The 22,514-nt window shown below is 42.1% G+C and overlaps 1 protein-coding gene across 2 annotated transcripts in view; it reads left to right on the top strand.

Moving 5' to 3' along the window:
- The first annotated feature begins 996 nt into the window (after positions 1 to 996).
- LOC101424574 (tyrosine-protein phosphatase non-receptor type 20-like) overlaps positions 997 to 22,514 on the top strand; it is a 164,606-nt gene continuing 143,088 nt past the window's right edge. The window contains exon 1 of one of the 2 annotated variants that reach the window (XM_058299117.2): positions 997 to 1,086. The gene's annotated coding sequence lies outside the window, so the exon portion shown is untranslated. The remainder of the gene's footprint in view (positions 1,087 to 22,514) is intronic. The other variant, XM_071215882.1, reaches the window with a different exon arrangement.

Below are 22,514 nucleotides of genomic sequence, written 5' to 3'. Positions count from 1 at the left end.
TATGTGTCGCCGGAGCAGCCACCTATGTAGGGACACAACGATGTCTGCAACATTTCAATTCATTCATTCAGCTCACGTTTATGAAATGGTGAGCAGGTGCAGAGTCTTGATTTTAGGCATCCTGAGGAAGAAAAAGATACACAAGACACGCTGCCCATCTTTAAGGAGGAATTGAACCCTGGTACTTACATGCTTGCCCAAAGGATGTCCTGGAAGCTGAGGGAAGGCCAGGCTGATGAGGGCAAGAAGGCACCTGCTGCCAGTACACCATGGAGCAGGAAGCCGACTCCTCCTCACCTGGGCAGGGGGTGGCCATTCCTGCGCAGCCCAGTTCAGCTCAAGCATGAGACTGTCTCCTGGCATAGCCCCAAGGAAGGCTGTGCGCTGTGAGGCAGGTCTTGTCATACCTTTCAAAGAGCCAGGTCAGCCAGTTTTGGCTCTGGTTAGGATCAAATGGATAGGGGCATGCTCGTCAAGAAGCAAAGTTTCTGGCTTCAGATTCTGAGCTGATGTCTGCTCCCTGAACTCTCTCTTGACTGACCACCAGACCTGAAACTGTCTCAACTGGCCTATTGGCCACTGACCTCCTATTTTGGCCAGGCTAGTGACTCCTTCTGCAGTGGTCTATCTGGTCCAGAGTGCTCAAGCACTCTATGTGCCCTGCTCTGACACTGCAAACCTCCTCTGCCGCCCCTGCAGGATTCAGTAGGGGGCTCAGGTGCGGGCCAGGCCCTCCCTGGAGAGCGCAGCCACCTAGTCCTTGCTGGGTGGAGAGGGTGTGCCCTGAAGTCCTCAGTGAGCAGGGCTGTTGGCACCAAGACACTGGCCTAGGAGACGGGCGACGGGCCGCTGTCACTCCAGAGAATTTACTGCTGGCAGCGAAGGGCGCTGCAGTGCCTCGGGCCACCAGCAGGGGCAGCACTACCGCTCTGGGCTCGGTCAGCCTGTCAGGGGCGCGGGCCAAGGCTCCAGTGCGCAGGCGCGCAGGCGGCGCCGGGGTTGGCTGAGAGGACCCTGCACAGAACCTAACTGGCGAGGCGGGGGCGGCGGGGGGCGGTTGGGGCGAGGCCGGGCGGGGCAGGCCAGGTGAGGACAGGTGCGGGGCACCGGGAGGACGGCGAGGGTGGCCCGCCGGGGCGTGGGGGTGGGCGTGGGCTGCAGAGGGCGGGGCCGGGGTGCCGCGGGCCTGGCGGGTTCTCAGGTGAGGTCCAGCAGCCCCCAGTGGGAGGGCCATGAGGCCGCGGGCCTGGCGGGTTCTCAGGTGAGGTCCAGCAGCCCCCAGTGGGAGGGCCATGAGGCCGCGGGCCTGGTGGGTTCTCAGGTGAGGTCCAGCAGCCCCCACGGGGAGGGCCGTGATGCTGTGGACCTGGCGGGTTCTCAGGTGAGGTCCAGCAGCCCCCAGTGGGAGGGCCATGAGGCCACGGGCCTGGCGGGTTCTCAGGTGAGGTCCAGCAGCCCCCAGTGGGAGGGCCATAAGGCCACTGGCCTGGCGGGTTCTCAGGTGAGGTCCAGCAGCCCCCAGGAGGAGGGCCATGAGGCCACGGGCCTGGCGGGTTCTCAGGTGAGGTCCAGCAGCCCCCAGTGGGAGGGCCATGAGGCCGCGGGCCTGGCGGGTTCTCAGGTGAGGTCCAGCAGCCCCCAGTGGGAGGGCCATGAGGCCGCGGGCCTGGTGGGTTCTCAGGTGAGGTCCAGCAGCCCCACGGGGAGGGCCGTGATGCTGTGGACCTGGCGGGTTCTCAGGTGAGGTCCAGCAGCCCCCAGTGGGAGGGCCATGAGGCCACGGGCCTGGCGGGTTCTCAGGTGAGGTCCAGCAGCCCCCAGTGGGAGGGCCATAAGGCCACTGGCCTGGCGGGTTCTCAGGTGAGGTCCAGCAGCCCCCAGGAGGAGGGCCATGAGGCCACGGACCTGGCGGGTTCTCAGGTGAGGTCCAGCAGCCCCTGAGGACGGGGCTATGCTGCCCTGGGCCCTGTCAGGTCTCATGTGAGGTCCTGCGGTCACGGAGGGAGAGACCATGTGCTGTGCAGGGAGCCTAAAGGGATGGTTGTGGCTGGAGACCCGGTGAGGCCTGAATGGCTGGGCCCTGGGCAGCGGATGCCCACGTACTGTGACAAGTGCTGTGGCTCCTGTGTTTAGCAGGTTTGGGACAGGGAACAGTTTGGCTCTGTGGTAAAGAAAGTTCTTTACCACATTAAGGGTCTGATATGAATGGTCTCCATTAAGGGTCTGATATGAATGGTCAGAATCCATAATGAGATAGTGTGACACGTCTCTGCTGCCTGGGGCGGTTGGAGTCCACGAGCTCCATTCTGGTTCAGGGATCAAGGAAAGGCGAAGGACCTAGAGAGAAGCAGAACAGTAATCCCTCATTAATTAGTCCAGCCACTGGTTTTGAACACTTCCTGTGTGCCAGGGCCAGGCACTATTCTAGACTCTGAGAATATTGATGAACGAGCTGGGCAAGGTCCCTGCATTCATGGAGTTACGTTCCAGGTGGGAGGCAGGCAGTCCAGGCTGAGTTCCAGGTTTATGCCTTGTCTATTTTTGCCTTGCTATTTACAAGACAACTGCAAGGAGTTTGAAAGGGATGGAAGCAATAATTATGATTTGAATATGTTAGGCTTGAGATGTGTAGTAGGTTTTTCCCCAACATACAGTGTACAAACAGCATAGTTCAAAAAAATTTTTTTTACAGTGAACGCCATGCACCCACTGATGGCATTTAACTCTCCTTGTGTTTTCACATTTCTATTCATCTATTCATCTCTCTATCCATCTGTCAATTGCCTCGTACATTTTTAAGTTGAGATGTCAAATAGGCCATTGGAAATTTGAGTCAGAAGTCCTGGGGCTGTCAGGGCTAAAGTTTGGAATTATCACCTATAGATGTAGTTAAACTGAGCCACTGGATGAGCCTAGGTTGAGCCAGGACACAAAGAAGAGTAGGGTCAAGCCAAAAATAAATAAATAAATAAAAGGGAAAAGTGTGGTCAGCCATACTGAATGCTGCTATTTAGAATAGTTTTGGCAGTTAGGAGGCGTTTGAGTTTTCTGGCTGCTAAAACAAATAGCATGCAATGGGTTGGCTTGAACAAGGGGGGTTTACCAGGCCCATGACTGAGGTTAGGAAAAGTCCAAAGTTAAGGCATCAGCAAAGCGATGCTTTTTCCCCGCAGACTGGGGCTGGCCGCCAGCTCTCCTTGGTCCTTGGCTCTTCAGGCACATGGCAGTGCCTTCTCCTTTCTGTTCTGGGCGCCGCTGACTCCCAGCTTCTGCTGTTCCCCTTGGCTTCTCTCTCTGTCCAGTTTCCTTCACTCAGCAGGACCTCCACCAACTGGATTAAGGGCCACCCTCCTTCACTTTGGGCATGGCGTAGCTAATAACATCTCCAGAGGTCCTATTTCACTTGGTGCGCGTCCACAGACCTGGGGGTTGGGACTTGATTGTTCCTTTTGCGGGGGACAGGATTCATTCCCCAACAGAAGGATTTTGATAATTTTAACTAGAGCATTGATAGTGGAGTGGAGAGGCTTTAGGGTCAAGGGATTTTTTTTTCTAGCTAGAAGAAACTAGACCATCTAGTTAATACACCAGTGGGGTTGAACTCATGGAAGGAGAGAAGTTATGATATTGATGAGAGAGGAGAAGACTGCATGGGAAATCCTTGACTGCCTGAGAGGACAGGGGATACAAAAGAGGTGACTGACTGACTTTGAAATGAGCAGGAGCCCTAATCCATGGTAACTGCGGATGCAGGTAGGTCGATAACGTTGGTGGGAAAGGCAGTCATTGGCTGAGAGTGAGGGCAGTAGGAGAAGGAACAGGTACTGGAAATTTGAGGAGAGACCTGCGACATGGCCATTTTGGAGAGTGGGAAAGTGAAATAACCAGTGAGGTGGAATTGGATTGCCAGGCTGTATTGAGTGCCCATTTGCGAAATGCAGGCATGAATTTAAAGTGAGCTTAACCAGTGTGGATGTGTCATTTTCTTCAGGAATGGTCAACCTTGTAATGTTGCTGTGAGGGTTAAATGAGGTAATCCAGTTAACATAGTGCCAAGCACGTGATCAGTGTTATTTGTTTTTATTTCCGTCCTCATTGGGCATCTCAGTTTGTCCAAACGTGACTAAAGAGAGCTGACATTGACCACTTCACAGGATGTTCTCCTGTGGCATCTTGTTATGTTCTCCAGCAAAACCAGTCCACTGCCGTTGGCAGCTTCTTGCTTCAGTTTGGGCACAGCTAAACTAATAATATCTCCAGGGGTCCTTTCACTTGGGCTCACACCCTCAGGCCTGGGGCTGGGACCTGAACGTTCCTTTGGTGGGGACAGGCTCCTGGTGTGGTTCTGTTTATACAGTTTGGTGATCGAGGATGTTTGCTTTTTAAAGCCACGGGGTAGCCACTAAAACCCTCCATGTCAGACTGTTTCAGAGTTCCCAACTGGATGGGCCAGGGTTTGTCAGCCATGGCAGTTCTTCAGTTTCTGTGAGGATCTCTTCTTCCTGCATTTTGTATTGGATCTGTGGCGTCTACAGTTTGATTACCAGGGGGAAATTTTCAGTTTATTAGATTGACTCTTCTCCCTGACTGCTGGGCGGTATTAACAACACAAATATAGCAATACTAACTGCCATTGACTAAGGTCTGAATGAGAGCCACTGCTACAAGCACTTCATATGCATACTCTCAACTCTGTGAGGCACTTACTATTATATCTCTTTTTTTTTTTTAGAAGAAAAAATAGCCTCAGAGTGGTTAAGGAACTTGCCTAAGTTACACATGGCCTAGTTTCTGCCACAGGCTTTAATTTTTTTTGTTTGGCTGAGCCATCACTCGTCTACACTGGAGTAGAGTAGTTAAGGTAATGGACCCAAAGCCAGATGAGCTGGATTAAAAAACTTCCACTTACTAGCTATATGACTTGGGCAAATCATTTCACCTCTGTGTGCCTTTGTTTCCTTGTCCAGAAAGTGGGAATCGTAGTAGCACCTGCGAGGATTAAAGAAATTAGTAGAGTTAACCTGCCCAGCATAGTGCCTGGCTGCGTCCAGGTGGCTGGTAGTGCAGTCACGGCGCTATGGGGACTGACTGACCCTGACCCGCACCCCCAAACCCGTCCCTGAGGGTCCTGCTGCCGCTGCTCGGTGGAGCTTGAGCATGGAAGGGTGCTGGATTCCTGCCCCTCCCTCAGGGTTCCCTTGGGTTTTATTAGCTCTCCAAGGCGAGCGAACACTTCATTCAGACTCATCTGACCCCTGGTGTTCATTTCATTAGTCCGGGAATTGCACATCACCTAGAAAAGGGCAGTAAGCCTCGAGGAGTAATGTAATTCCATTTTCATTCCTGAATCAGCAGCCCACACAAGGGGTGGTCGAAAGGCCAGTTTTCACATAACTGGTGCTGGGCACGGAGTGTGGTAAATGGTGTGTGGTTCCGTGGCTAAAATGTATGGAAAAGCTTGGCCAAATCTTTGGGGTGACTGTGATGTGTGGTGTCGGTTCCTGATGAAAAGCACCTGGGCAGGCCTTGCATGTGAGACCAGGGACAGCTCTAAGTGATCTTTGGTGAGGTACAACAGATCGCCTGAATGCATGCTAGAAATGCATGGTGCCCCGTGGGCTGGCATCCGAATCTGCAGGGGTGGTTCATAAAACTTGGCAGAACGGCAGGCTCTACTTTTGCAGATTCTGAAGCAGTAAGACACGGGTAGAGTGCCGGGATCTGTTTTTTAAGTGTGCTCTAAGTGAGTCTGGTATGCACGAGATACCGTTATATCGCCAATCAGTGCTTTTTAGCCTTGGCTATTTTAGAATCACCTGGGGAGTTTTACCAAACACACACACAGACACACACACAAACAAAAAATGATTCCCTGGCCCACCCAAAAGATTCTGATTTAATTGATCTGTTTAAGAGCTGGCCATTGGTATGTTTAAAAATCTTCCCACCTGATTCTTCTGTGCAGCCAGGTTTGAGTATCATTGTCTATGAATGATCAGCTAGGTTTCTGTCCATAGTTTTGTTACTCCTGGATTTAAAGGAGACATAGCTCCAGGTAGGAAAGTAAAAGAAATCAGCATTTCTTATGCTAAGCCATGAAGATTTCCTGACATTTTGCCCTGGGGAAGAGAATTAACATGCACTGAGAGCATTGTGTAGAAGTTCCATCTTGCAGCAGTTCTGGGAGATGTTTTTTCTTCCCATTTTGTCGATGAGGATTTGGAGACTGAGGGCAGTTATGTCACTTGCCCAAGGTTTGCATTCAGAAGCGTACAACTCCAGCAGTGGTTCTCAAGTGTCACTGCATGTTGGAATCCCTCAGGAAGTTTTAAAAATGACCCAGTGTTGTGTACCATTCTTAGAGATTTCTGGTTTCATTGGCCTGGACTGTCCTGGAACTGGGATTTTGGAAAGCTCTCCAGTTAGTCCTAATCCTAATGTGCAGCTGAAGTTGCGAATCCCTGTCTTACACCTTGTAGCCTCCTGGTGACCTAAATTCACTTTCTTCCACACCAGCAGATTGTTCCTGTGTAGGCTGCCACCACTGGGGCCCCTGCCTCCATCCATTCACTTATACTTGTCTTAGTGTCCTTTCTTTCCATGCCTTCCTGTATCTTAATAAATAGGTATTGAGTGCCTACCATGTGCCAGACATTTTTCTTGGTGCTGGAGTGCCTCAGTGGTGATAAGACAGCCAGGCCCCTGTCCTCATGGTACTTACATTGGAGGAGACAGGCAGGAAGCACGTGAGCAGATTCACATGGATTACACACAGAGCAGATTTTCGGGTGATGAATGGTACTTCGAAGAAAAATAAAGTGGGATAATGAGGAGAGCCATGCAGACTCAGAGGGCCTCTTTAGGTCGGCTGATGAGGGGAGGTATTTCCAAGGATAAGTAGGCAGAAATCTAAATGCTGTGCATGTTGTAGGTAGCAGGAGATGAACTTGGCTCATTTGAAGAATAAGCTCCCTGCCAGAAGGTAGATTCAGGAATACCCAGATCCCTGTTTCATTAGAAGCACCAGAATAGCACCTGGCGCATCCCTCAATAAATATTTGTTGGATGAATGAATGAGCAGCCACTAGGTATGGATGGAACAAAATGACAGTGAGGGAACGAGTGGCAGGGAGTTCAGAGGGATAGGGCCAGATGATGAGGGCTTTTATTGGCAATAATGAGGAGTTTGGATTTTACTTGAAATGCAAACAGAAGCTCATGAAGGGTTTTAATCACAGGAGTAACACAATCCAGTTTAAATATCTTTTCAATAGGGGTATAATTTAATTACAGGAAAACTCACTCTTTTAGGTATTCAGTTTGATTAGTTTTGACAAATGTGTCAAGGCATGTAACACTGCCACATTTTCATCAGTGCATCATTCATCCAGTCACCAGTTGATGAATACTTGAATTGTTTCCAGTTTTTGCCATTTCTAAGTAAAGCTGCTGTTCAGGCACAGGTTTTGTATGAAACTACATCTGACAGTAGGGTTGTGGGTCGTAAGGCAAGTATATTTTTAATTCTTTAAGAAACTGCCATGGTGTTTTTCAAAATGGCTGCACCATTTTGTAATATCACTGGCAATGAATGAGAGTTCCAGTTGCTTCGTATCCTTGCCAGAACTTTGTGCTCTGTGTGTGTGTGTGTGTGTGTTTGATTTTAGTCATTCTGTATTCTAATAGGTATGTAGTAGTATCTCATTATGGGTTTCTTTTGCATTTTGGTATTTTCCGGGAGTGTTGAGCACCTGTTCATGTGTTTATTTGTCATCCGTATTTCTTTGGTAAAATGTCTGTACAAATATTTTGCTCACTGAAAAATATTAGGTTGCTTGGCTTCTTTGTGAATTGTTCTTTATATATCTGGCATAAAGTCCTTCTTCGATATGTGTTTTACAAATATTTTCTCCCAATCTGTGGTTTGTCTTTGCATTTTCTTAATGGTTTTTAATTTTTATGAAGTCTGCCGATTTTTTTCTTTTTCTGGTTTGTACTCTAGTATCCTGAGAAATCCTTGTATGTCGCAATGTCACAAAGATTTTCTTCTAGGTTTTCTTCCAGAAGGTTTACATATTTAGGCCCATGAGCCATTCTCAGTTGATTTTGTATATATTGTAGAGCTCTGTTCATAATTTTGCATGTGGGTGTCCAGTTGTTCCAGCACCATTTGTTGAAAATACTCTATCTGTGTTGTGTATTCTCAGCACCTTTCCTGAAAAGGGAATCAATTGATTTATTCTGTTCCAAGAGGTATTATGTCTATCCTTATACTATATGACAGTGTCTAGATGATCCAGCTCATTGCTTCTATTCAACATTACAAAAGGTCTTAGCCAGTGCAATCTAGGGAGGCAAAAGACAAAAGGTACACAGATTGAAAAGGAAAAATATACAGTGGTCTTTATTTGTAGACAACACATTGTCTATATAGAAAATCCCAAGGAATCTATGAAAAAGTTACTAGTAATACTAAGGGTTTCTAGCAAAGACACAGGATACTAGGTTAATATCCAAAAATCAATTGTATTTCTATATACTAGCAATGAATAATTGGAAATTGAAATTTTAAAAATACCATTTACAGTGGCTTCAAAAATATGAAAACTTAGGGATAAATCTAATGAATCACTGAAATAGTTGAGTACTAAAAACTACAAAACAGAGAAAAGAGAAATTAAAGAAAACCTAAATAAATGGAGAAATATCTATGAATTTTATTTGCTAATATTTTGTTGATGATTTTTTCATTGTGAGAGAATATGGCCTGTAATTAAAGATTCTGTTCTATAATTATGATTTTGGTATCAGGTTAATGATGGCCTCATAAAACAAGTGGGAAGTATTCCTTCCTCTTCTAGTTTTTGCAAGATTTTGTGTAGAATTTGTTATTATTTTTTCTTGACATCTTTGGTAGAATTCAGCAGCCAAGCCCTATGGGCCTGGAGTTTTCTTCATGTTGGTTTTTAGCTATGGACCCAGTTTCTTTTATATACACACACACACGTTCATACATATGCATATACACATATATAGATACATGGCTACTTGGGTTATATATGCTACTCAGTTTTTTTATTGAATAACTTCAGTACATTGAGTCTTTCAAGAAATTGTCTTTTTTGTTTGTGTTATCAAATTTGGTATATGGTTGTTCATAATACTTGCTTGTTATCCTTCTGAGAGCTCTAATATTAAGATCTCTAGTGAAGTCCTCTCATTTCTTGTTTTGGTTACCCTTTTCTATCTTTCTCTCCCCTCTTCCACCTTCTTCCCCTACTTTCTGCCTGCCTTCATTCCTTTCTCCCTATTAATTTTGTCTTTTGGCCAATGTGTAATTGGGTTATTTTCTCATTTAAGAGTCCTTTATATACTTTGGATATAAGTCCTTTATCAGATACATATTTTCCAATGTTTTCTCCCCATCTGTGGTTTGTCTTTACATCCTCTTAATAGAGTCTTCTGTAAAGAAGTTTTTAATTTTAATGAAGTCCAGTTTATCATTGTTTTTCTTTCATGGATTGTGCTTTTCATGTTGTATCTAGAACTTCAGTGCCAAACTCAAGGTCAAATAGATTATATCTTATGTTATCCTCTGGCACTTTTATAGCTTTGCATTATACGTTTAGGTCTGTGATCCATTTTGAGTTCATTTTTTTGTGAAAGGTTTAAGATCTGTGTCTAGATTTATTTATTTTTTGCACACAGATGTCTCCTTGTTCCAGAACCATTTGTTGAAAACCCTGTGCTTTCTCCATTGACTTGCCTTTGCTCTCTGTCAAAGACCAATTGATTGTATTTCCCTGGAGGCTTGCTCTTCTGGTCCTTCAATCTATTTGTGTATTCTTTCACCACTGCTACACTGACTTGATTACTGCAACTTTAGATTAAGTTTTGAATTCAAGTAGTGTCAGTCCTCTTAACTTTGTTCTTCCTTAGTATTGTAGTGGCTTTTCTGGGTCTTTTGCCATTTTATCTAAACTTTAGAATTGGTTTGTTGATATCCACAGAATAACTTGCCAGCATTTTCATTGGGATTTCCTTAAATCTGTTGATCACATTGGGAAGAATTGATATCTTAACAGTTTTGAGTCTTCCTATCCATGAACTTGGAATATCTTTCCATTTATTTAAATCTTCAGTGTTCTCTTGCAAGTTTGCTTTGGGAGCTTATGGAGAATACAAAGAGCAGGTTGTTACTCATCCAGTTACACGAAGGCTGCCACTTTAGACAAGGTGGAATTAACTACAGTCTTCCTTTTCCTTTCCCTTTCCTCTTTCCTACTTCTCCAAATATTTGAATTACTAAGCTTTTACAGCATAGGTATTCCCTTGGAAAGTCTCCACCAGACCACTGGGGAATTAGAACTATCCTTACTCATGCTTGTACTCCCCTTTTCCTCATTACCCACACACTTTTATCAACATTTATTGGGGTTATTAATTCCAATTTGAAAAGGAATTGGCTACCATTTCTCTTTTTTCCTTTTGATATTGTGGTAACATATACAACATAAAATAGCCTATTTTAACCACTTTCAACCTTACAATTCAATGGTATTAATTGCAGTACCAATGTTGTACTACAATCACCACCATCGGTTACTACAACTTTTCTATCACCCCAAACAGAAATGCTGTAATCATTAAGCATTGATTCCATCTTCCCTCTGTTCCTGGTAACCTTTAATCTACTTTGTCTCTATGAATTTGCATATTCTAGTTATTGAATATAAGTGAAATTGAGCAATATCTGACCTTTGTGTCTGGCTTATTTCACTCAACCTGATGTCTTCAAGGTTCATCCATTCTGTCCCATGTATCAGAAGTTCATTTTCATGGCTGAATGATAGTCCATTGCATGTATATACCACATTTTATTTTTCCATTCATCTGTTGATGTCCATTTCTTATGACGTGGCAGACAAATCCTAAATTGAGATTGAAGTCTTGGTATTTTAAAGCAACCTCTTGGACTTATTTATTTTCTTCCTTTGTTTTTTAAAATGATAATTTTTTTGCTGAGATATAATTCACATACCACAAAATTTACCCTTATTAAGTGTATGATTCAGGACTTGTATATTTATGAAGTTGTTCAACCATGAGCTGTGTCAAATTCCAGAACATTTTCAACAACCCAAAATGAAACCCCTTATCCTTTAAGCAGTCCCTTCCAAGTCCAGTCCTTGGAAACCACTAATCTGTTTTCTGCCTCTATGGGTTTGTCTCTTCTGGACATTTCTTATCAGTGGAGTCATATGCTATGTGGCCATTTGTGTCTGACTTCCTTCCAGGTTTTCAAGGTTTATCCTCAGCACCTTAATCTTTTTTTTATGGTGACTAACATTCCCTTAACATGGATATACTATATTTCATTTATCCGTTGATCAGTTGATAGACATTTGGGTTGTTTCCACTCTTTGGCTATTATGGATAATGTTGCAATGAAGTTTTTGTGTGGATTTTAAATTCTTAAATTCATTTGGGTATATTCCTACGAGTGGAGCTATATCCAGACTTCTCTTAAAGCATTTCATTCCTTTGGAAGTTTAAATGGAAGAGACATGCACATAAATAATTGTGTTAAAACAGGGCTTTTAGGGGACACTTAAGAGGTCTCTAAAGCTATCTTCCATTTCACTGGACTGATTTCAAGAATCAGTGAGGTATTTTCCCAGATGCCCACTAAACTGAGAGCTCCTTGAAGGTAGAAGTTATATTCCTCTCTGTATTTTCAGTCCTTACAGTGTATGGCACATTGTAGGCACTCAAAGTCTGATGAATCGATGGGGGATTTTTACTCTTCCCAGACGTGATCTGTGATCACATTCCTGACTGGTGGATATAGAGACTCAGGGCATGTCAGGCACCATTGCCAGGCAACCAAGGGCAGCTTCTGTTGCTTGGTGACTGGATAAGAGGGTGGGGTTCAAAGTTTAGAGCCTTCATGGTCACTCTTTTAAAACTGCCTCCTTGAAGCTGAGCTTGCCTCCCCTCCTCATGCCTTTTTGTTCTCCCCGCCTTGTTGTCCCTGAGTGAGTAATTGGACAGTTTAAGCACTTGCTTCATAGTAGAGCAGGGCTGTCTTGAAGCATGAGTGCCATTTGAAGTCTTCAGGAGCAACCTTGTTTCCAGAGGTAGGTGGCTCAGACTTTACATGCTAATCACAAGCCTGCTGGGAAGTGGCCCAGAGGCTTTCCAGAGAAGGGAGAAGGTGGGGAGGATGAGTTGGGAGAGGGAAGATTTTCAGATGTGGGGCGCTTGTTTCTTTTTTTCCAGCCTTTAGAAGCTCAGGGCTCAAGCCATAAAGTGAGCTAGAAATCCAGAGCATTGGCTTTCTCGTCTCCCTTTTAACTTCTTTCAGAGGGAAGGTGTCTAAGAAAAGGGTTGTGGCAACATGTGTTTTCTTTTTTCTCTATGGGCCCAGGGCTTCTCAAAGGAACTGATTATACTCTAAATTCAGAGAAGAATATTTTAACCATAACAAATGAACATCAGTATTTCTAGGAGATAATTTATGGACTTAGAATTTTGTAACTGAAAAAAACATATTGCTGACATCCCTGTTGTTTTTCTTCCCTCAGTTTTGTTTTTTAAGTTTTCTTCTTATATTTGATGTCCCTGTTTTAAATCTTATATTTGACATGTTAGATAACTAAAGATTAAAAGCAAAGGTGGCCTTGAGGCAAATGTGGACAAATAATTTGAGAGAGGTTGGGAAGTCCCCTTTCACAAGTTATCTCCCTCACTTCTTCTCATTTCCCTAATATAGATGCCTTCCTTGTCCTGTAGGTGACTGTTTGTTTTTTCAGGAGACCCCCCCCCCCCAAGAAAATTCTCATATATTAAAGGGAATTAATTTAAAGGTAGAATCTTGAGCGAATAGGCAGAGCAGTCATTTCTGAAGAGAGACAATGGCATTTTACATTTTCCTTTGAATCTACCCTGGCTTAATGATCTTTTATTGAGTTTCTCATTTTAGACCATATTCGCATATGCCTATTGATAGCACATTATGAAACATGTGGCTGGAGTTCCTCTCTTGATAAGAGCAGAACAAGTTGCATTTTGTTGGAGAAATATATTCTTATATTAAGAAAACCTTAACTTGTTACTTAATAAAACATATTTATAAAAACAACCAGATACAGCCATGCCATGTATGCAAAACTCTTTACGGTAAAAGTAATGAAACATTATTTGATTTCTCACTTTGCAGAGGTGGCTGTTCTGAGATTGCACAGGGACGATGTGCAGGTAGCCCTTGTGTAGGTCTTTCTGTCCTGGCAAGTGTGAGGCAGGAAATGCAATTAAATAGGACCTGCTTATGGAGACAGCAATGTGTTCTCCCAGTGAGGTAAACACTACTGTACCAAGGGTCCCCAAATCCACCCCCAGATTCAGTGATTGACTAGAAGGCCTCATAAGAATCAGCATGTAGTTGTAGGGCTATTACAGTGAATTTATTCAATGCGATATTTACAGTATAAATAGTTACACTCTGATGATTACAGTGAATCTATATAATAAATACAGGGTACCAATTACAAAGCAAAATCAGCAAAAAGAAAAGGCTCATGGGGTAAGGTCTGAAGGAGACCAGGTACATGCTTCCAAGAATCATCTCTCAGTGGAGTCACACAGGCTTCAGTTCCTCCAGCTACAGGTTGTGACAACACACACGACTGTAGCCTGAGACTAGGAGTCCAGGGGTTTTATTGGAGGTGAATCATGTAGGCACAGCCGCAGGAGACTGTCAGGAGGACAGCAGGTATTCAACATAAGCCACATTGTTTGTACAGTTGCTTCAGCACAATGAGCCACTGTTACCAGTTAGGGAACATTTTATATCAGGGAACTGTGTACAAGTCAAGTTCTCAGATGACAACCAGGGGCCAGCTGTGCAAGCAGGCCTCTCTAAGGGAGCTGTTTCCAGCCTACTCTGTTGAGTGTCTTTTGCACAAGTATGTAATGTGCACATGTTCTTGACTGTCATGATCTCAGGGAAATTATTCAGCTGTCACCTATAAATCAGTATTTCTTTGGGTTACATATGCCCGGGTCTACTAATTGGTGATGCAGGAACTTTGTATTTTGAAATAGAGTCCTGTCTGTAATTAGTGGTAGAGAGGGGAAGGAATGAGGGGAGAGAAAGGACAGACAGATGGACCCAGGGTTCAGGAGCTTGGAGGAAATATGCTGAAGCAATTTATATCATGAAAGAAAGAAACTAGATTATTTACCTCGGTGCCTAAGTAGCAGAAGCATCTAGACAATGGCGTCATTTAAAAGAGCTATTTTAAGTGTTTAGTTATTTTTACTTATTCCATTTTAATAATTGCAAAGCATTTGCTCATAGTGAGGTTCTGTGTCTATCAGTTGCAATTGTTGGCAGGGGTCCAATCCTTTTAATGCAAACAGGATGATAATGGAACTGGGGACTATCACAGAAGTCCTTGATCTTGCTGCTAACACATGGGATGTGATAGTTCTCCATCATTTCTCTGAGTGGTAGGGAACAACTTGTTGTTTTTAATGTTTAAACTTTCATTAGTAACTTGATTGTTTTCATGCAATTGCTTCTACATATTTTATTTTGCCCTTTATTTTTTAATTAATTAATTTCTCTTCCCTCCCTCCCCCCCCAGTTGTCTGCTCTTTGTGTCCATTCGCTGTGTGTTCTTCTGTGACCGCTTGTATTCTTGTCAGCGGTATCCAGAATCTGTGTCTCTTTTTGTTGTGTCATCTTGCTGCATCAGCTCTCCGTGTGTGTGGCGCCATTCCTGGGCAGGCTGCACTTTTTTCACACTGCTACGCAGGGGACACCCCTGCGTGGCACGACACTCCTTGCATGCATCGGCACTGCGCATGGGCCAGTTCAGGCCAGTTCATCACACGGGTCAGGAGGCCCAGGGTTTGAAACTTGGACCTCCCATGTGGTAGGTGGATCCCCTATCCGTTGGGCCAAATCCACTTCCCATTTTTACCCTTAATGAAGTGAGTTATTTATCTTCTATGGTTCAAAAATCAACTTTGTTAAAATCTTTCTATCTTTTAAAAATTAACTTTTTTCAGATAGTTATGTACAGTAATCTTTACCTGATGAATAAAGTCCCATTTATTTATTTTTTTGCCCTATTTGAATACCCTTATTTCTTTTCCTTGCCCATTTGTACTGGTCAGAACTCTAGTACAATGTTGAATAGCCAGGGTGAGAATGAATGTACTTGTTTTGTTCCTGATCTTAGGTCAAAGCATTCAGTCTTTCACCTTTAGGTATGATGTTAACTATAGTTAGAACTTTTTGGTAGATACCATTTATCAGATTGAGGAAATTCCCTTTCATGCCTAGATTGCTGGTAATTATTATCAGGAAAAGATTTTGGATATTTTTTCAAATGACTTTTTTCTATATTGAGGTTTTCATATGGCTTTTTAGGTTTATTATTATGGTGAATTTTATTGTTTGATTTTTGAATGTTTGCCAACTATGAATTCCTGGCACAAAGCCCACTTAGTTATGATCTGTTACCTTTGAAAAACATTGTTGGATTTGATTTGATGAAACTTTGTTTTAAATTTTACATCTCTGTTCAATGAATAGTTTTATTTTTTTGTAGTGTCTTCGTCTTATTTTAGCATCCTGGTGATACTGGCCTCATAGAATATATTGGGCATAATTCAATTCTCTTCAATTTTTTGGAAACATTTGTGTAGATTTGGTATAATTTTCCTTTGATGTTTGATACAATTCACCAGGGAAGCCATCTAGGTCTGGAGATGTTCTGATTTTCAAAATGATTCAGGACTATTCATATTTATCTTTTTCTTCCATAATTGAGCTTTTTAGTTTGTATCATTCAAGGAATTTGTCCATTTTAAATTGTTAAATTTAATGATATAAAGTTGTTATAGTATTTCCTGATAACCCTTTTTATATATTTTGAATCTGAAGTGACGTCACTTCTTTCACTTCTGATTTTGGTGGTTTGTATCTCTTTTTTTTTATCGGTATGGCTAGAGTTTTATTAATTTTATTGATCTACTCAACCAACTTTTGGTTTCTTTGGTTTTCTCTTTTGGGATTTTGTTAGTTTTTTCTATTTCATTAATTTCTGCTTTGATATTTAATTTCTTATGACTATTTTGAGTTTTATTTACTTTTCTTTTCCTCGTTTCTTAAGGTGGAAGCTCAGGTAATTCATTTGAGCTCTTTTTATCTTTTTCAGGGTAAGTGGTAAATTTCCCACTCAGAACTGTTTTAGCAACATTCCATAAATTCTGTTATGTTATGTTTTAATTTTCATTTAGTTTAAAATATATTCTGACCTCCCTTTTAGTTTCTTCTCTGATCTGTGGGTTATATAAGAGGGAGTTATTTAGCTTCCAAATATTTAGACATTTTTCAGAGATCACTCTGGTATTGATATCTGATTTAATTCCATTGTGGTCAAATAATATACTTTGAATAACTTGAATTCTTTTGAATTTTTAAAGATTATTTTGTACAGAATTTGCTTTATCTTGGTAAATGTTTCATGTGCACTCAAGAAGAATATTCTTCTATTTTAGGTAGAACATTCTGTAAACACTAGTTATGTCAAGCTGCTGGATGATATTGTTCAAATCTACTATATTTTTTGCTGATTTTCTTTCTACTCGTTCTATCCATTTTTGAGAGTGGGGCATTTAAATCTCCATCTATAATTATGAATTTCTCTATTTTTCCTTAGCAAACCAAAATTCTTGGTTTATTTTTTTGATGCTTTGTTATTGAGTGTATAAACGTTTAGGAATATTATGTTCTCTTGATTAATCAACCCGTTTATCAATGTGAAATGACCCTCTTTGTTTCTGGTACCATTCCTTGCTCTGAAATTGTCTTCTGTGATATTAACATAGTCTCTCCATCTTTCATTTGACTAGTGTTAGTATGATATATCATTTTCCATCTTTTACTTTTAAACTATTTGTGTCTCTATATTTACAGTATATTTTAAGCAGCATATAGTTGGGTCTTTATTTTTTATTCATTCTGATGATATCTGTCTTTTTTTTTTAAATATTTATTTATTATTATTATTTTTAATTACATTAAAAAAAATATATGAGGTCCCATTCAACCCCACCGCCCCCGCCCCCCACTCCCCCCACAGCAACACTCTCTCCCTTCATCGTGATACATCCATTGCACCTGGTAAGTTCATCTCTGAGCATCACTGCACCCCATAGTCAATGGTCCACATCATAGCCCAGACTCTCTCACGTTCCATCCAGTGGGCCCTGGGGGGATCTACAGTGTCCCGTAATTGTCCGTGAAGCACTATCCAGGACAACTCCACGTCCCGAAAACGCCTCCACATCTCATCTCTTCCTCCCGTTCCCCACACCCAGCAGCCCCCATGGCTACCGTTCCCACACCCATTCCACATTTTCTCTGTGGACATTGGATTGGTTGTGTCCATTGCACACCTATGTCAAGTGAGGGCTTAGATTGCACATGGGTACTGGATGCACTCTTCCCGCTTCTAGTTGTAGACACTCTAGGCTCCATGTTGTGGTGGTTGACCTTCTTCAACTCCATGTTAGCTGAGTGGAGTAAGTCCAATAAGTCAAAGTGTAGGAGCTGAAGTCTGTTGAGGCTCTGGGCCTGGGTGTCATATTATCAGTCCAGAGATTCAAATCCCCTACATATATCTTAAACCCAGCACCAACTACAATTCCAATAAAGTAGCATGCAAGTCTTGTGAAAAGAGATCCCCTCTGAGTCCATTTCCATCACGCAGAAACACCAGCTCCAAAGAAGGGCCATCTGTCATGGCAGTGAACCCCTTCTGCCATGACCATAGAACCCGTGGGTCTCTTTATCCCTCAAAAGAACCAATACCTGGGGTTGTATCTACCTTATCTGTCTCTTAGACTCTGTTCAGTTGTACATAGGGGTATTCCTTCTGACAACCTCCAGACTCTTTTTTAGAGACTCACAGCCTTATAATCTCATTTCTCCTTTCCATTTCCCCCTTACATTAGGTCAAACCGCTTCCCGAAGTCATGTTATTATATGTAGACAGGTATATTCTGCTGTTCCGCATTGAATCTTTAATTCAAGGTCATTTTCTAGTTGCTTCTTCAGCTGGTATGTGGTAGTGATCCCTCGGTGCCAGGGAGGCTCATCCCCGGGTGTCGTGTCCCACGCTGGGGGGAATGCATCACATCTACACGCTGAGTTTGGCTGTGAGAGTGGCCACATTTGAGTAACATGAAGGCTGTCAGGAGGAAACCCCCAGGCACAATGCTACTCTAGGCCTTGTTCTTATTGCAGGTGCATAGGCTCAAAAGTGTAGCCATTAGTATCAAGAGCCCACTGTTGGGCCCTCCTTCCTTCCTGGTTCTTGCCGTTGCACCTGGAGGATTGCCGCTGCTCTCCCAGGGCCCACAACAGTGACCCCCCGGCCAGGAGCCCAGTACCCCCCCAGCTGTTGTTTTTAATTGTTTCCACTATGAGTATATATAGACATTACCATATACCCTGGGCATATGCCCTGTATAACTCCCTGTCAACCATATATATCCTGTCAATAACATCCCATATCAGTATTCCTCCGCTGCCATTGTTGAACCACTCTGTGATCCAAAACTTCCCGTAAAGTGAATCCCAACATAATGTCAGCTTCAGAAGAGTCTTAGATCACCAAAATTCATATATGCAATATACAGTATTTCCCCAGATCCACCATAAAACCTTTTCCCTTCCACAGCAATAATCTTTTAACTTATTCATATCATATTTCCTGAAACTGATGTACAGATTCCGAAACTATAGTTTTCAAACAAGGTAACATTTGTGCTTACTATGTGGTCCATACTTTAGGTTGTACAGTTTTCTAAATTTTTTAGTTATCCTATGTTTTGTCTTATGGTTTTCATTATTAGTCTGTCGTCCTCTATATGTTTTTGGTGTAATATTAGCTGTTTTATATTCATCCTCGTGTACTCTCACATAACTCCTCTTTTGCCCCCTTATTTACCTTTGTTCCATCCATTGCACGTCCATTTTCCCCTCCCCTTAGGGCCCACAACGCCTGCCAATCTAATGCCCTGGGAGCCGTCCTTTCTCACGAGAGATACAGTTCTCTCTATTCGACGGCATTAGTCTTCCCCAGGATATGGGTCCACCCCACCCAATGGTAGAACCCACCTTGGCAAAATGAGCCTTCAGCTATTCCCTCCGGAGTCCGTCCCGCATCAGACCATACCCCCTGAGCGTCCTAACCAGGTAACCCTCCTACTTATACTTTGATATGTTTTACTCAACATTTAGTTCTCAATGAACTTCTGGCACTCTCCCGTGTTTGTATGTTGCCCCTCCCTCCCACCTATTTCTTGGACCATATTACCCCTCTTCCCATCCCCAGGCCCCCTCAAACCCAGAAAACCCCACCCGAAGGTAACCCCTTGCCCCCATTTTGTCCCTTCTTTGTGCTCATACTTACCCCCAGCTCATCACAGATTCCACCCCTACAGACATTAACTCACAGCCTTCCTCCACCCCCCGATTTCCAGTAAGCCACTTTTCCAGACTCTAGCTCTCTGAGGCAGTTAACTTATTTCATATCATTGAGGTCATATAGTATTTGTCCTTCAATGCCTGGGTTGCTTCACTCAACATAAGATTCTCAAGGTTCATCCATGTTATCACGTGCGATTGTAGTGTATTGGTTCTTACAGCTGAGTAGTATTCCATTGTGTGTATATACCACATTTTATTGATCCACTCATCTGTTGATGGACTTTTGGATTGATTCCAACTTTTGGCGATGGTGAACAATGCTGCTATGAACATTGGTGTACATATATCGGTTTGTGTCCTTGTTTTCAGATCTGATGGGTATATACCCAGCAGTGGTATTGCTGGGTCATATGGCAAATCTATGGATAATTTTTTGAGAAACCGCCAAACTGTCCTCCAGAATGGTTGGATCCTTCTGCATTCCCACCAGCAATGGATGAGTGTTCCCCTTTCTTCACATCCTCTCCAGCATTTGTATTCTACTGTTTTTTTCATGGCTGCCAATCTTATGGGAGTAAGATGGTATCTCATTGTAGTTTTGATTTGCATTTCCCTGATAGCTAGGGATTTGGAGCATTTTTTCATGTGCTTTTTAGCCATTTGTATTTCTTCTTTGGAGAAGTGTCTGTTTAAATCTTTTTCCCATTTTTTAAATGGGTTGTTTATCTTTTTGTTTTCGAGATCTATGAGTTCTTTATATATGCAAGTTATAAGTCTCTTATCAGATATATGGTTGCCAAATATTTTCTTCCATTGTGTGGGTTCCCTTTTTACTTTCTTGACAAACTCCTTTGAGGTGCAGAAGGCTTTAATTTTGAGGTAGTCCCATTTATCTATTTGTTCTTTTGCTGCTCGTGCTTTTGGTGTGATATTCATGAAGCCATTTCCTATTACAAGGTCCTGTAGATGTTTCCCTACACTGCTTTCTAAGGTCTTTATGGTCTTGGCTCTTATATTTAGGTCTTTGATCCATCTTGAGTTGATCTTTGTATAAGGTGTGAGATGGTAATCCTCTTTCATTCTTCTACATATAGCTATCCAGTTCTCCAGGCACCATTTGTTGAATAGGCCATTCTCTCCCAGTTGTGAGGGTTTGGTGGCTTTATCGAATATTATATGGCTGTATACATGAGGTTCTATATCTGAACTTTCAATTCGATTCCATTGGTCTGTGTGTCTCTCCTTATGCCAGTACCATGCTGTTTTCACTACTGTAGCTTTGTAGTATGTTTTGAAGTCAGGAAGTGTGATTCCTCCTATTTCGTTTTTCTTTTTCAATATGTCTTTGGCTATTCAGGGCCTCTTTTTATTCCAAATAAATTTCATAGTTAGTTTTTCTAGTTCCTTAAAGAAGGCTGTGTTGATTTTTATTGGGATTGCATTGAATGTGTAGATCAGTTTTGGTAGGATAGACATCTTAATAATATTCAGTCTTCCTATCCATGAACAGGGAATATTCTTCCATTTATTTAGGTCTTCTTTGATTTCCTTGAAAAATCTTGTATAGTTCTCGATGTATAAGTTTTTTACCTCTTTAGTTAAATTTATTCCTAAGTATTTGATTTTTTTATTTACTATTGTGAATGGTATTTGTTTCTTGATTTCCTCCTGATCTTGCTCATTATTGGTGTATAGAAATGCTACTGATTTTTGCGCATTGATCTTATAACCTGTGACTTTGCTAAACTCATTTATGATTTCTAGGAGCTTTGTTGTAGATCTCTCAGGGTTTTCTATATATAGGATCATGTCATCTGCAAATAATGAAATTTTGACTTCTTCCCTTCCAATTTGAATGCCTTTTATATCTGGTTCTTGTCTCAGTGCTCGAGCAAGTACTTCCAAGACAATGTTAAATAGGAGCGGAGACAATGGGCATCCTTGTCTTGTTCCTGATTTTAGAGGGAAGGATTTCAGGATTTCGCCATTGTAAACAATGTTGGCTTTAGGTTTTTCATATATACTCTTTATCATGTTCAAAAAGTTTCCTTGTATTCCGATCTTTTGGAGTGTTTTTATCAGGAAGGGGTGCTGTATTTTGTCAAATGCCTTTTCTGCATCTATAGATATAATCATGTGGTTTTTTTCTCTCAATCTGTTTATATGGTGTATTACATTGATTGATTTTCTTATGTTGAACCATCCTTGCATACCTGGAATAAATCTCACTTGGTCATGGTGTATAATTCGTTTAATGTGTTGTTGAATACGATTAGCAAGTATTTTGTTAAGTATTTTTGCGTCTAGGTTCATTAGAGAAATTGGTCTGTAATTTTCCTTTCTTGTGGTGTCTTTGTTTGGCTTTGGTACTAGGGTAATGTTGGCATCATAGAAGGAATTAGGCAGTGTTCCTTCTGTTTCGATTTTTTGGAATAGTTTCAACAGGATTGGTGTTAGTTCTTTCCGGAATGTTTTGTAGAATTCACCTGTGAAGCCGTCTGGCCCTGGGCTCTTCTTAGTTGGGAGATTTTTAATGACTGATTCTATCTCTTTGCTTGTGATTGGTTTGTTAAGATCATCAATTTCTTCTTTCGTCAGTATGGGCTGCTTATGTATTTCTAGGAATTTGTCTATTTCCTCTAAATTGTCATTTTTGTTGGAATATAGTTTTTCAAAGTATCCTCTTATGATAGTCTTTATTTCTGTGGGGTCAGTGGTGATATCACCTTTCTCATTTCTTATTTTGTGTATTTGCATCTTTTCTCTTTTTTTCTTTGTTAGTCTCGCCAAAGGTTTGTCAATTTTGTTGATCTTCTCAAAAAACCAGCTCTTGGTCTTGTTTATTTTTTCAAGTGCTTTCTTATTTTCTATTTCATTTAGTTCTGCTCTTATCTTTGTTATTTCCTTCCTTCTTCTTCCTGTTGGGTTACTTTGTTGTTGTTTTTCTAATTCCTTCAAATGTGCAGTTAATTCTTCAATTTCTGCTCTTTCTTCTTTTTTG

Source organism: Dasypus novemcinctus, chromosome 6 (assembly GCF_030445035.2).
Source record: "Dasypus novemcinctus isolate mDasNov1 chromosome 6, mDasNov1.1.hap2, whole genome shotgun sequence".
Classification (NCBI taxonomy): Eukaryota; Metazoa; Chordata; class Mammalia; order Cingulata; family Dasypodidae; genus Dasypus; species Dasypus novemcinctus.
Note: the sequence above shows the minus strand (reverse complement) of the source record. Positions and strands in the feature narration are given on the sequence as shown.